Raw genomic sequence first — 14719 nt, 5'->3', positions numbered from 1 at the left:
CTAGGGGTAGTAATTGCTAAGGGTGTCCGCCTAGCCTTCCTAGAAGAGATGACCTTTTGAACGCTGAACAGAAGTTCATCACAATAAGAAAGGCCTGGCTCATTCTTCAAATGTCATTTTCTCAGTGAGGCCTTTCCTGGGCCTCTAATCACACCTGTCCTTCCAGCCCAAGACTGGCTATCAGACTTGCAGGGCCAAGTGCAAAGTAGAAGCGTGGTCTTAGTGTTTGGAGGTTGAGAACTTCAAGATGATGGATGACATGGTGGGACTTCCTTGGAGGTTCAGTGGTTAAGACTCCACACTTCCAGTGCAGGGGGCCCAGGTTCGATCCCTGGTCAGGGACCTAGATTCAGCATGTCACAACTTTCATGCCACAACTAAAGATCCCACATGTGGTGAGGAAGATTCCACACATAGCAGTGAAGAGCCTGCATAATACAGCTAAGATCCAAATTAAAAAATTCTGAAAAGATGATGACAAGGTCCTTCTGAGCATGGGACCCTAGGCAATGGCATAGGTCAGAAGCCCATGATCTGGCCTTATAAACACACACTTGCTGTCTATGGACAGCTGTTGAAATGGTGATCTCAGGGGGGTGATGTCATCTGAGGGTAGAGCCAGTGAACTCCATCTGAGTGAAACTCCAAGGGTTTAGGGGCACAGCTACTGGGATCAGCAGTGTAGGTTAAGTGACGCTCGGGGTTATGGGTATCTTGGACTGAAATACAGTCAGCCCACGAAGAACATTTTGGTTGGTGAAAAAAGAAAAGAAGATCATGTAGGTTAAGTGGACAGAGCCCTGCTTGAGTCTCCATGATAGAGTCATGATCCCACACTTGAGTCAGTTCACAGATCCAGACTCTCTAAAATTAATTCCCAGGAACTCTCGAGGAAGAATCCTGTAATAATCCATGTTGCTGCTATCATTTCTTCTGCAAGAGTCTGCAGAAATATATTGAATACATCTTGTAGTTTTCCTAAATAATGAACTAATATAAGCTTTTCTAATTTAAAAAGCTTCAATAGAAAATTATTCAGAAACTGTCCATATCAGAACCACATCTGTCTATATATCCATCCCTACCTATCTATGAACTGAAGTAGTAGTACTTACTTATTTAAAGCTTTGTTTTGATGTGGACCATTTTTACAGTCTTTATTGAATTTATTATAATATTGCTTCTGTTTTATGTTTTTGGTTCTTTTGGCCATGAGGCATGTGGGATCTTGGCTTCCTGATCAGGGATCAAACCTGTACCCCTCACACTGGAAGGCAAAGTCTTAACCTCAGGACTGCAGGGAAGTCCCAGTGGTTTTACTTCAATACAAACGTATCAGGACCATCTGAGTAGTTCTGACCAAACTGCTAACTGACTTCTATCATTTAATTTTAGTCTGATATTATAAACTCATATGCTGATTATTTCCTATTGTCTTTCAGACTCATGTCCACTCTTCTTTTGCTTTTTCCTTACTTGTATTGAGAAACAATTGACATACATCCCTGTATAAGTTTGAGGGGTACAGTGAGACTGTTGGATGGACATATACTGTGAAATTATGACCATAGTAGGTTCAGCTAACATCATCTTCTGGTGCTTCCCTGGTGGCTAAGACAGTAACGAATCTGCCTCCATTGCAGGAGACCCGGGTTTGATTCCTGGGTGAGGAAGAGCCCCCGGAGAAGGGGATGGCTACCCACTCCAGTATTCTTGCCTGGAGAATTCCGTGGACAGGACTCCGGTAGGCTGCTGTCCATGGGTCACAAAGAGTTGGACATGACCGAGTAACTAACACATCATCTTCTCATATAAGATACAATAAAAAGAAAAAAAAAATTTTCCTTATGATGAGAATTCCTAGGATTTACTCTCTTAGCAACTCTCCTTTGTATCACAATCATGCCCACTCTCTTTATGTTTCCATCTCTAATGCTGAAGCTAGGTTAGTTTTTAAACTTTCTCTTGAAGCTCTGTTTTTAAACCAGGCTCCTTTGTCAGGTGACTTATTCTGCCCCTAGGGGGGCACTGGTGGGAGATCAGAGGCAGGAGGAAAGCAGTTGTGGTTCCCGTTTCTTCTTGTTTTCTTTCCTTCCCTGGTGGGGTGTCTGGAAGTGGTGGTCTCCTGCCTGATGCAGCCCCTCCTCCATGCTCAGAGGCCACTTTTATCCCGCCAGCCCCGGGAATGGGAGCCTCGACCTGCCGTCATTAACCACTGGCTTTAGTCTCCTTCCACTTCCTGTTCTTTCAGTTTTCCAACACCTGTGTAACCAATTCCCTGCCTTACACCCCCTCTGTTTGAAACACCTGGCATGGTTTCTGTTTCCCTGACTCAATCCTCATCCATTTTACAGACAAGGAAGCCAAATGAGGTGAAGCCCAGAAAGGTGAAGGGATTTCCCCTTAAGTCACATGGCTGGTCAGCCAGGGCTTCAGTAAAGCCTTCTGAATGCAGAGTTCAACTCTCCTGCTCCTTTCATTAAAAAAAAAAATTTTTTTTAAATATTATACTGGAGTATAGTTAATTAACAATGTTGTGAGAGTTTAAGGTGGACAGCAAAGGGACTCAGCTATACGTATACATGTATCCATTCTCCCCCAAAGTCTCCTCCCAGTCAGGCTGCACATAATACTGAGTCGAGTTCCCTGTGCTACACAGTAGGTCCTTGTTGGTTATCCATTTTAAATATCCTCCTGCTCCTTTCATACTGGTTGTTGTTTCTCTGAAGTGAACCAGAAAAGAAATGATATTTCACATGGACACACAGGATTGTAGGTTTTATTACATTCTCTAAAACAGTCACTTTTATATTGCGCTATCCAAAGGAGTCTGGCCAACTGAATGTGGTACTTCCCCAGTAGGAAGAAGGATGAAGCTCACATCTGGTCATTTATATTATTCAGATTCAATGCCTAGATTTCTCCTGAAGAAGGACGCTAACTGCTAAGTCCCTTCTTGCCTGATGAAACCTGATAAATCAAGAGAGCTCTTCTATCACATAGGAATTTGGTAAATCAGCAAGCTCAGCTCAGCTTCAGTTCTTGGCATCTGGAAGGCATCAAAGCAGAAATGCCTTTCTGGTGGGGGGCCATGTTACACCAAAGCTTTGTTCCAAATGAGAAAGGCAGCCTGATAAGGCTAATGTATAGGGGGTGTGTCACGTGACCCCTGCCTGTGTCCATTGACTCCAGATTATTCTGGGGCTGCCTAACAGTTGAAACTGCCCCTGAGGTATTTGGGAGAAGAGAACAGGGAAGGAAAAGCAAACATTCATTATCGTCTTTCCTGGAAACTGGGAATGCTTTGGCCCTGCAGAACCTTCACTTCACCTGGGTGGTTTTACCTCCTCATCTCACTCCTTCATGTGTGGCCTTAATTATTTTCTCCTTCAGTTACCCGATAGTTATGTTTCCCAGCTAAATGATGGGCAAGAGTCACAGGTGATTCAAATAGAAGGCACTGTATTCATATTTACTCTAAAAGCATACAATGAAAACAGAAAGTCTCTCTTCTGAAAGATTATATAATGAAGCTCACAGAGTAATTTTTAAAAATTCAATTTCAGTATAACTGTAGATCTTAAAATAGGTATAAAATAGTAGTAACTTTTTACATTTTTCAGTGTAAAATGAAAGTGAAAAGCATCCTACTCACTGGTAAACAAGTAGTAAAACCTGCATCAAGGTTTACAGTTTCATTTGAAAAACCACCTCCTACAGAAAATCATTTTTTAGAAGATTTAAAAAATTACCTAATTTCCATTTGAATGACCCTCTCCCCTCTTTCAGGAAACCAATGATCTTCACAGACTAGAATTTTCTTGAGTCAAGGTTTGGTTTTACCTCCTAGACCCCTCTAGTCATTTCAAACCAACCATCAACCATTTGATGTTCAACCAGATAACACAGAACAGTTTTTAAAGCTTCTAGTCTTGAGAAGTTCAGTTTCTCATCAGTGCCTTCTAATGGTTCTTCCTGTCCTCAGTCGTGTCCAACTCATTGTGACCTCATGACTGTAGCCTGCCAGGCTCCTCTGTCCATGAAATTTTCCAGGCATGAATGCTGGGGCAGGTTGCCATTTCCTACACCAGGGGATCTTCCGGATCTAGGGACTGAATCCGCGTCTCTTGAGTATCCTGCATTGGCAGGCGCATTCTTTACCACTAGCGCCACCTGGGCTCTTCCTATTAAGCCAAAATTCCCATCCCTGAAACCTAACCAGTTACCAGCCCCTCTCCCCACCTCATTGCCCTCCTCTGAAACATCTTGAGCTTGACTACATCTCCAGCAAGATACCTGGACTGAGTAGATGCTCCAGTCACTAGAACAGAGGACAGAACTATCACCTCCCTTTGTCTAGAGTCTATTTTCTATGAATGCGAAGGTTTATTTCACTGCCACTTATTACTTATGGTGCTACCAATTACCATCTCTGAGCTGCTGCTGCTGCTTTTTTTTCCCCCTAGAATTTGCTACCGATAAGCCACATGTCCATCTTAATCTTGCAAAACTGGTTTCTTAACCTGAGTGTACACCTGCGTCAATATTCAGAAACTGTTCTTATTATATAAATTGTTCTCCAGGAAAACTTTTTAAGGTTCACTTTCTTTTTTAAAAACCTGTAATGACATATCTTCACCTCCAGACTTCCGATGTTTTCCTGGGCTCCACAATTTCTCAAAGATTTTTACCTTAACAAGTTGTACCATCATTATGACTATGTTTTGCGTGTCCCTTGGGAGACTTCATCCAGACTGGGAGCTTAGGTGTTTTCTTCTACCTGGGGATTCCATTTCTTTCTCCAAGTTTTTCTCAGTTTTCCATCTACTGAACATTCTCTATGACATACAATATAGAGGTAATTCAGGGCTCTCTGTCATCCTCAATACTAAATGGTCAGCCTCAAAGAGTAGCTGTTGGTCTCCTTATCTTTTTGCTCCACACAGGACAATACATTTCTTTTATCTCTCCCTCTTTGAAAGGTCTCCACTCATTTTGAGCTTGGGTTTTCTTGATACTGTTTTTGCAGGTCCTGTATACCTGTTCATGGGCTTCCCAGGTGGCGCTAGTGGTAAAGAAACCACATGTCAATGCAGGAGATGTAAGAGATATGTGTTCGATCCCTGGATTGGAAAGATCCCCTGGAGGAGGAAACGGCAACCAACTCCAGTATTCCTGCCTGGAGAATCCCATGGACAGAGGAGCCCAGCAGGCTACAGTCCATAGGGTCACAAAAAGTCAGACACAACTGAAGTGACTTGGCATGCATACCTATTCATAGTTGTTCATATTTTCCTACCGTTCAAAAAAAATCTGAGCAAAACAGAGAACTACTGGCACAATTACCATCCTTTGTAGAAAAAAAATAAAAAAGTCCTCATCTGAACTTTGTTTTGGACATTCATAGCCGTCCTGAGTCATCTTTCCCTGCATAGGCGTAATTTCTACATTTTTCTTATTTTAAAAAAGAATTTCAAAAGGTCGTGAACCCCAAACCAGAAAACTTCTAAAGGAAAACACAAGGCAGAAACTTCATGACACCAGATTTGGCAATAATTTCCTGGATGTGACACCACCACAGGCAACAGAAGCAAATAGAGACAAATGGGACTACATCAAATTTAAAAACTTTCATGCATGAAAAGACACAACAGAAGGACATCTCTGGTGGTCCAGTGGTTAAGAATCTGCCTTGCAATGCATGGGACGTGGGTTTGATCCCTGGTTGGGGAACTAAGATCCCACATGCTACAGAGCAACTAAGCCCCTATGCCACAACCAGATAGTCTGTGCAATGCAATGAAAGAGCTCACATGATTCAGCGACAATCCTTTAGGCTGCAACTAAGACCCGACGCAGCCAAATAATACATAATTTTAAAAAGACACAATGGAGTGAAAATGCAACTTACGGAATGAGAGAAGAGATTTGTGAATCATATATTTAGTAAGGGGTTAATATCAATAATATAAGGAATTCCTATAACTCAACAACAAAAGTCAAATAATTTGGTTTTTTTTCAAAAGGCAAAGGACTTGAATAGGTATTTTTCCAAAGGAGATGGACAAATTGCCAACAAGCATATGAAAAGACGCTCAAGGTCACTAATCATGAAAGAAATGCAAGTCAAAACCACAATAAGGTATCACCTCTGACACATTAGGATGGCTACTATCAAAAAAGGACTATTTTTAAAGAGTAAGATGTTTACTGGACATTAGTATAGGACACTTAAAAATGGTTAAGATGGTAAATTCATGTTGTGCTTTTTAAAATCAAAATAAAAATAGGTCTTGAAATAATTATGGACTGTGCAAAAATCTCCTCTTTGACTATCATGTTCTCTAAAACGATATTGTTTCTTCTAAGGATTCTCTCGTGTATACGCTTGACAGTTCCTTTTAGTCAGTCAGTATTAGGACCAAAGTAGCAATTCTAGTCTTCAACTGTCTACCCTCTAAAGGTGAAACCACCAATAGGGCAAATCAATAACCGGTCAGGTATTCTGTTAGTTGAAGAGAATTCTGATAGCTACTTATATAGTTGAAGTTCTGTATCATGTGTCTCCTTTGCCCTAATTTTGTAAATGGGAATTGAAACCTGGAGTCTGTAATTGCTCTGACTATATAATCCATAAGGAGCTCCTACTACACTGTCAATTTTGTTTCTCTCCTATTTCCTCCTAGTTCTCTTTAGAAGGCTCCTGCCCTTGTGTTTTTCGACTTGCTTACAGTTTCTGGATACATGCTGCTGCTCTGCTTTTCTGCCCAGCTGGTCACATTTTTTATTTGAATAAACAATTTCTTCTCATGGCCATATCTCCACGTCAGGCCCTTTTGCTCGCCCAGTTACTTGAGCTATCTAAGAAATTCTATTTATCACTCTGGCAATAATCTCCAGTTCAATTTCTTAATTACTCCTGCTTCACCCAAATAAGCATTGCTTCTGTCTTCCACTTCTCTTTGGTTTATCAAGCGATTCACCAAGTACTCTGCACTTTCATATCAACGTCAAACCCGCTTGCTTCTGCAGTAACCAGTGTCATGAGATTAGCCGGATATTCGTCCCTCCCCCTGCCCCCCGCTTTCAGTTTAAAGCTTGAACCTTATGCACTAGAGGTCCTCAATAACTATTCGCTGAACTGAATTGAACTAACCCTAGTAATGCCTGCCGGGGCAAGCAGACAACTTGAGTCCTCCTTTCACATGACAATCCATCACATAGTTGAAGACATCTGTCATGCCTGGTTAGGGAATTTTTATTTTTTTCTTTCCTTTCAAGAACTGAAGTCATATTCTCCATCTGAAATAAAAACTGAAGAACCGACAGATCACACGTCTCTTATGGAAAATGTCATTTTCTTCTTGACCTCTGGAAGCAAGTGGGTTTACATTCCACTAACACCCCAATCGCCATGAGGACTTGGTGCCACCAAGGGAGAATCATTGGTCTTTGGTGGGGAAAATAATCTAACCCTGACAACCTGGGCAACTACAGCCAATCTTTCATTTGCAAAATAGGAATAAATAAATAGGGACATGCTGAATAAATTCAGATAATACATCTGAAAGGTTTTTGAGACACAAACGCTAAAAATTCTAAAAATATGCACGTCATTTTTTCGAACAGAGCTTTTCCATTTGCAATGGAAATGGGTGTTACTGTGGCTTACAGAAGGAACAAAGCTACAGATTTTGCCTTATGAGCATGGTTTAGATGACAGCAATGACAGTATTTCTACTGTTTTAGTTTCCTCCATCTAAGTCCTTTACTATCCACCCTAAAACAGAAGCCAAGACACGCTGACTGGGTTATCCAGGGCTGTACAGTAAGCCAGGGTAAAGCATATATGGGAACCAGACGTTTTGCCAAAGGGACCATGTATTCCTGATTTCTCCTCCCTCCTCCTGTTTCCACAACGGGCTCTGCCAATGGGGAAGAGTCAATGCTGATGCAATGCAGGAGCCATCTGTGCTGTGTGAGGACTTAAACAGCGGCCATCAACCTTCCGTATGTGAGCTTCCGTATGTGAGCTGGACCATGGCTGCCCCGGAGTTAAAGGACTAGCAGATGGAACACACAGCTCTGCAGTATCAAGGCTGCAGAAATCAGTATGACACAATACCCATACTCCTAGATCGGAGCATGAAGTCAAGTTTGTCACTCAGCTACTCCCCCCAGTTGTCACCTTATCTCTATGTGATTCCCATCATCAAAGGAGGGACTGAAGAGGGAGCCAAGTCCATCCATTAGTATGGCCAAGGCTGCCATTTTTGCCTGGATCTACTGGGCTCTTACCCTGCAGCCTTCCACAGCCTCCCATGAGACCTAAGGCAGCAGGCTTGGAAATGACATCAACCATACTGGATGTAAGCCTCCGATGAGAAGGCAAGTATGTCCAGGATAGAGACTATTAGTGCATGAAGGCAGGGGCCTCTTCTGATGGTTTTTTTTTTTTTTTGGCCATTGCAGTTGGCAAGAGGGATCTTAATTCCTCGACCAGGGATTGAACCTGTGCCCCTGCATTCAGTATGTAGAGTCTTAACCACTGCACCACCAGGGGGAGTCCCCTAGGGGCCTATTTTGGACAGTGGAGTCATCTCTGGTAGCACTGCTGCTGAAGCAGGTGAGGCAGAAATTTCCACCAATGACTGGCAGGCTGTGTCCAGTTTCTGTGGGGGCTGAAACACACTTTTCATGCTAACTCAGGGGATGGTGAGAAAAGGAAATAAGCCACAGGTGCATCCAGAATGCCCCTTGGAGACTGTTCTGGGCCACCTACTTTGAATGTGGCTTGGAACTGTGATGAAAGACCTCTTTACTTAGAGCTCCTAGCCAGAGAGACACCTTTTTCTACTCTAAAGGAAGACATCTTTTGAATCCTGAAAACAAACTTTTGATTTCTGAGAGACACCAAATCTCAAGAATAACAGCTGTTTTGGGGAATCAATGTATTTCAGAATATACCTTTAAGGATGTGAGTTCAGGCACCTGCAATACTTGGTTGGGGGTGTTCCAGTATTTTGAGGGAATTTTAGTCATCGAAGCTGGAAATCAGACTACAGTGGAAAACAAGCCCTCCAGTTTCCTTGCTCTATTAGAGCAGGAAATATTTGGCTTCTGTGAGTGAGGACCCTAGAGCTCATCCACAGTGGATGACCAGAAGCCTTCCAGTCCAGCAGAGTTTTGAAAACCTCAGCCATGCTAGCAGGTGTCTGGATGGCACCATCATTTCTTTAACAAGTGTAGGAGGCCAGGGCTTAAGAACCTCTGGGTAGGGTCATCTTTGTGGTAAAAATACTGAGACTCAAAGCAAAAGGGAAAACTAATACCACTTCTCCTGTTCTCTCTGCTGATACCACCTCTCCTCTCTCCTGCACCTTGATGATCTTTCTGGATCCTCTATTCCAGGGAGGCTGAAGAGTCTTTGGGTAAATGTTCCTGACATGGACCATGTTTCCAGTAGTGATGACCTGCTTGAGAGAGCAAACTGTATGGTCTTCCATCTGACCTTCTGGATTCACTCCCAAATGACTCCCCTTTCCATCTCATCTCCAGTTATCCTCTTGAGCCTGACCGCCAGCCTTTCTCTGGCCTTTGAGCATTTGCTCAAGCTGTGCTCACTGCCTGGGTCCATTCTTCACTTTGCCTTACTGATGCCAATTGTACCCGTGACATCTATGGAGGACATGGGGCAGGGTGTCCTTCAGTATGGAATGCAAGGCCAAGGGAAACAGTTGGGAAGGAGGTGGCAATTACACTGGATGCCCACCCCCTCACACACACTCTGGACAAGAGCTGCTGCCCACAGACCCCCACCTCTGGCATTCAGTCACATGAATACATGAGTGCTGTTTTACATTGCTATCTGAATGTTGTGCCTTAAAAATTTTTTTTAATTTTATTAATAATGTGCTAATTTTTGCTGTACGTAAAAGTGATTCAATTATGTATGTGTATATTACACATTATTTTTCATATTATTTTCCATTCTGGTTTATCACAGGATACTGAATATAGTTCCCTGTGCTATACAGTAGGACCTTGTTGTTTATCCATTCTAATATATAATAGTCTGCATCTGCTAATCCCAAACTCCCAGTCCTTCTCTCTCCGACCTTCCTCTCCCTTGGCAACTACAAGTCTGTTCTCTATGTCTGTGACTCTGCTTCTGTTTCATAGATAAGTTCATTTGTGTCATATTTTAGATTCCACATATAAGTGATATCATATTGTCTTTCTCTTTCTGACTCGCTTCACTTAGTATGATAATCTTTAGGTCCATCCAAATTGCTGCACAAGTGTCATGACTGTCTCGATGAGAAATTCCTGAAGGTCTATTTTTATGGGTCATCTACATGTATTCTAATAAAATCTCAAAAATATCTGCATTGTAAAGAAGAGTTTGTTGTTTCTTTTCAGAAGCCAATAATATCACACATTTTAAAGGAATTCACAAAAGGCCACATTTTCACCTCAGTTAGATGATACTGCAGATGGTGACTGCAGCCATGAAATTAAAAGATGCTTACTCCTTGGAATGAAAGTTATCACCAACCTAGATGGCATATTAAAAAGCAGAGACATTACTTTGTCCACAAAGGTCCGTCTAGTCAAGGCTATGGTTTTTCCAGTAGTCATGTATGGATGTGCAAGTTGGATTGTGAAGAAAGCTGAGTGCCGAAGAATTGATGCTTTTGAACTGTGGTGTTGAAGACTCTTGAAAGTCCCTTGGACTGCAAGGAGATCCAACCAGCCCATCCTAAAGGAGATCAGTTCTGGGTGTTTATTGGAAGGACTGATGTTGAAGCTGAAACTCCAGTACTTTGGCCACCTCATGCGAAGAGTTGACTCATTGGAAAAGACCCTGATGCTGGGAAGGATTGGGGGCGGGAGGAGAAGGGGACGACAGAGGATGAGATGGCTGGATGGCATCACTGACTCAATGGACATAGGTTTGGGTAGACTCCAGGAGTTGGTGATGGATAGGGAGGCCTGGTGTGCTGCGATTCATGGGGTCGCAAAGAGTTGGATATGACTGAGCAACTGAACTGACTGAGATGATACAGTATTCACAAAGGTTAAATGATAGGGAATTAGTAGGACACAGAGTGCTACTGGGGTCATGAAGATTTTTGTGTACATCCCAGGTATCTCGCATTAACAACAATCAATCCAAAAATCTTTACTTGAGCATTTGCTGTGTTGGGTGCTGAGGTAAAACAGAAGCAAAACAGACAGTCTTACCCTGGAGGAACTCAGGATGTATTATCCATAGTTGGGGAAAATAATTAAATGTTAAACTATACACTGTCGAGACTCCTGGTATGACAGAAAGTGCGAGAAGAAGGATGGGTCTGACGGGCTATGTGGTAGCACTAAGCTTGAATGAGAGCAGGCTGGAGAACAGAAGAGCACACAACCCATGCCCTCCGAACACTGTGATCATGACCACGGCAGACGTCAGAAATAGCCTCGTGGCCATCTAGAAAAAAAAATCTTCCATAAGCATCTTGTATTTAACACCCTTGTCTGCCAGAGAGAAACCAGGGCTCTCCACCCCATCTGCATGAAACTTCAACTGGCCCTCAAAAAAGGGATGCCAAGGTAGAAACAGAAATGATCTGTCAAGAGAGGCTGATGGTGCATAGAAAACCACAGAGCACAACAGATGGGGCTTCAGGGGGCACCTGTATATCATCGCTGTAGGAACTGCAGGAGCTGGAAGCTGGTTTGAACGTGGAGGCTGGGAGAGTTACGTGGATGAGCAAAACTGTTTCTTTCTTAGGATGCTAAGTGAGAATCATAGGATTCTACATCTGCGGGATGGGAGGGAGCTTCTAGATCAACTTGAGAAAAAGCAAAGTCAAAATCCTCTTTTACATAGTAAAGTAGGAAAAACGACATAGTGGGGAAGATATTTCAGAAAGTCAAACAGGAAAAAAAAGAGAATATAAGGTAACAAGATAAAAACGATGAAATGTCTAAGAAGCAACTGCCATAAGTAAAAGAAGCTGGGCAGGGTCAGAGTTCACAGGTAGCTCCAGGGGACACTGAGTGCCACGGAGGCCCTGTGAAGTCCAGTGTCCCTCTTGAGGGCGTGCTGTCCTGCCAGCTCTGGGGTGGGGACTTGAACTGCCCTGTTCCCAGCTGTGCCCCTGAAGCCAAGCACTGCCCCGGCCAGCTGCACAGACCACTCGACATCCTTGCTCTTGGTGGGAAGAGAATCCAATTCGCTCCTCACCATGGTCACAGAGCAGACACCAAACACTTTCTCTGGCATATGGAAGGAACAGAATGTCAAAAGGGGTTTTTATTCCACCTGACCAGATAATTAGGTAATTAGCACCGTTAACGGGCAGGGCACAGACAACGTGTATATGTGCATCTCTAGGGAGGCAGGTTTTTCAAAAATGTACCATCAAGTGCTTTTTATTACACTTTTTTTTTTTTTTCTGGAGAAGCATTTCATTTCTCAAAACGGATGCTGGGCACGTTTCCTGTCCATGCCAGTATGGCCCTTTTTCACTTCATCAAACTGGACTGCAAACAACAAAGAAGTTGTTTCTGATTCCCCACGGATCTTACAACAAATTCTGTGGTGCTGGCTGGCTCCTTTCTCCCCTCCAGGCGTCCCCCCACCCTGGTTGGGGAACACCTTTCAGGAACGCTGTCTTGCTGAAAAATAAAAAAGACCAGGAGAGGGAGCACAAGGACACAAGAGGTGCATAGATCTGGGTCTCAGGGCAAGTCAGAGAAAGAGAATGAGACAAGGAGAAGCCAGTTGTCTCAACAAATAGACATGGAATCTGAATGGTGTACTTCTCAGGGAGGAAAGAACAGGAATTTGGAATCTGTTATTTGTTCACCACATCGAAAACATTTTCAGCCGATCATAACGAAAGAAAACCTAAAAGGCCATTTCATTTGTTCTTTGTTCATCCTGGATGATAACGTTATTTATCAACTGCTCTATCTGTTGCTGTGGGGTCCACCACTAAGTCTATACGTGCACAGGGAGAATTCATTCTGATTAGGCTTCTCTCCTGCGTGCTGAATTTCCTTCAGCTCTGAGAGGAAGAGTGAAATAAATACTCTAAGAGACTTAATGCACTTTAATTGTGTAGTGTTAATAACACTTTGGGCTTCCCTGGTGGCTCAGTTGGTAAAGAGTCTGCCTGCAGTGTGGGAGACTCAGGTCCAATCCCTGGGTTGGGAAGATCCCCTGGAGAAGGAAATGGCAACCCACTCCAGTATTCTTGCCTGGAGAAATCCATGGGCAGAGGAGCCATGGACAGTGGGCTATACAGTCCATGGAGTCGCAAAAGAGCTGGACACGACTCAATGATTAACACTTCCCTTTCACTTTTCAATAACACCTTAGAGCCGGTACCTTCCCCGGGTCGTGTCAGTTCACCTTCACCACTTAGTGATATGGGAGCACCTGCGTCAGCCTGGCGAGGGTTCAGCCTCACCTGGAGACCAGTGGGTCCCAGTTTCACCACAGTCCTTAGCTGGAGGAGATGTCTGAGCTGAGGAGTGTGACACCTGGGACAAGGCAATGAGATCAGGTGTTCTCCCTCCAGGGCTTCACGCTGTGGGATGCTGGCTGGTGACCACCTTGACAACGTGGGGCAAAGACCCCTTTGTTCCTTTACCTAAGGCATACTGCCCACTTCCCACGGTTCCACAGAGTCTCAGGTGTTGGGGGCATAAAACAATAAATAAAGAAGGAAGGGTCCTGGTCTGAGAGATTCTAGGTGGATGGGGCAGAGACAGGTCAGCAGCCTGATAGCAAATAAGAGCTGGAATGGAGGAGAGCCTTTATGCTCTACCAGCATGCCCAGGGGCTGGTGTAGAAGGGCGTCAGGTTCTGAGAAAGCGACACACAGGCTGAAGCCTGGGTGAGGATCAGCTGGGTATTGGAAGGGAACTGGTGGATCCTGCAAAGACACAGGAGAGAACCCAGCGCCCCATGAGGGGTGGCAGGAATACAGCTACGGTGGGATGCTGGGGTGTGGGGGTGTGGACAAATGAGAGGGACCATGAGGAGGGAGAGCTGGCAATGTGTGAGGACCCAAATGAAGACTGAGAATGGTTAAAAGAGGGTCACAGTGCTTCTAACTCACTTGCTGCTGCTGCTGCTGCTAAGTCGCTTCAGTCGTGTCCGACTCTGTGCGACCCCATAGATGGCAGCCCACCAGGCTCCGCCATCCCTGGGATTCTCCAGGCAAGAATACTGGAGTGGGTTGCCATTTCCTTCTCCAGTGCATGAAAGGGAAAAGTGAAAGTGAAGTCGCTGAGTCGTGTCCGACTCTTAGCGACCCCATGGACTGCAGCCTACCAGGCTCCTCTGTCCATGGGATTTTCCAGGCAAGAGTACTGGAGTGGGGTGCCACTGCCTTCTCCGTCTAACTCACTTACCAAAGCCCTAATCTGGACACCGCCTCAGTGACAGGAAGGTTCCAGTCGGAAGCTGCCTGGGACACACATCACACTTTTCCTGTGTGATGATTCCAGCAGGAATTAAGGTTCGCAGGAGTCACCAAGGTAGTTTAGGATTCAGAGTCGTAAATTATTAGGGAGGATGTGGCTCAGAATTCTGTAGCCTAGAGCTTTCTCTAAGGGAAGACAGCCATTGATATTTTCAGTTCAGTTCAGTTCAGTCGCTCAGTCGTGTCCGACTCTCTGCGACCCCATGAATTGCAGCACGCCAGGC

General features: G+C 44.0%; 1 protein-coding gene and 1 long non-coding RNA gene across 3 annotated transcripts in view; both read right to left on the bottom strand.

Moving 5' to 3' along the window:
- The window catches only part of BACH2 (BACH transcriptional regulator 2), a 378167-nt gene that overhangs the window by 28721 nt on the left and 334727 nt on the right, over positions 1-14719 (bottom strand). The gene's annotated exons all lie outside the window — the stretch shown is intronic.
- On the bottom strand, positions 9994-14481 carry LOC145520966 (uncharacterized). Its single transcript, XR_014064959.1, has 2 exons — positions 14421-14481; positions 9994-13248 (listed from the first exon to the last, which is right to left on the bottom strand). It is a non-coding gene; the product is annotated as an uncharacterized LOC145520966 (long non-coding RNA).

The sequence above is a fragment of the Giraffa tippelskirchi genome, chromosome 9 (assembly GCF_054371585.1).
Source record: "Giraffa tippelskirchi isolate mGirTip1 chromosome 9, T2T-mGirTip1v1.2.pri, whole genome shotgun sequence".
NCBI lineage: Eukaryota > Metazoa > Chordata > Mammalia > Artiodactyla > Giraffidae > Giraffa > Giraffa tippelskirchi.
This window is presented reverse-complemented; position numbering and strand designations above follow the sequence as displayed.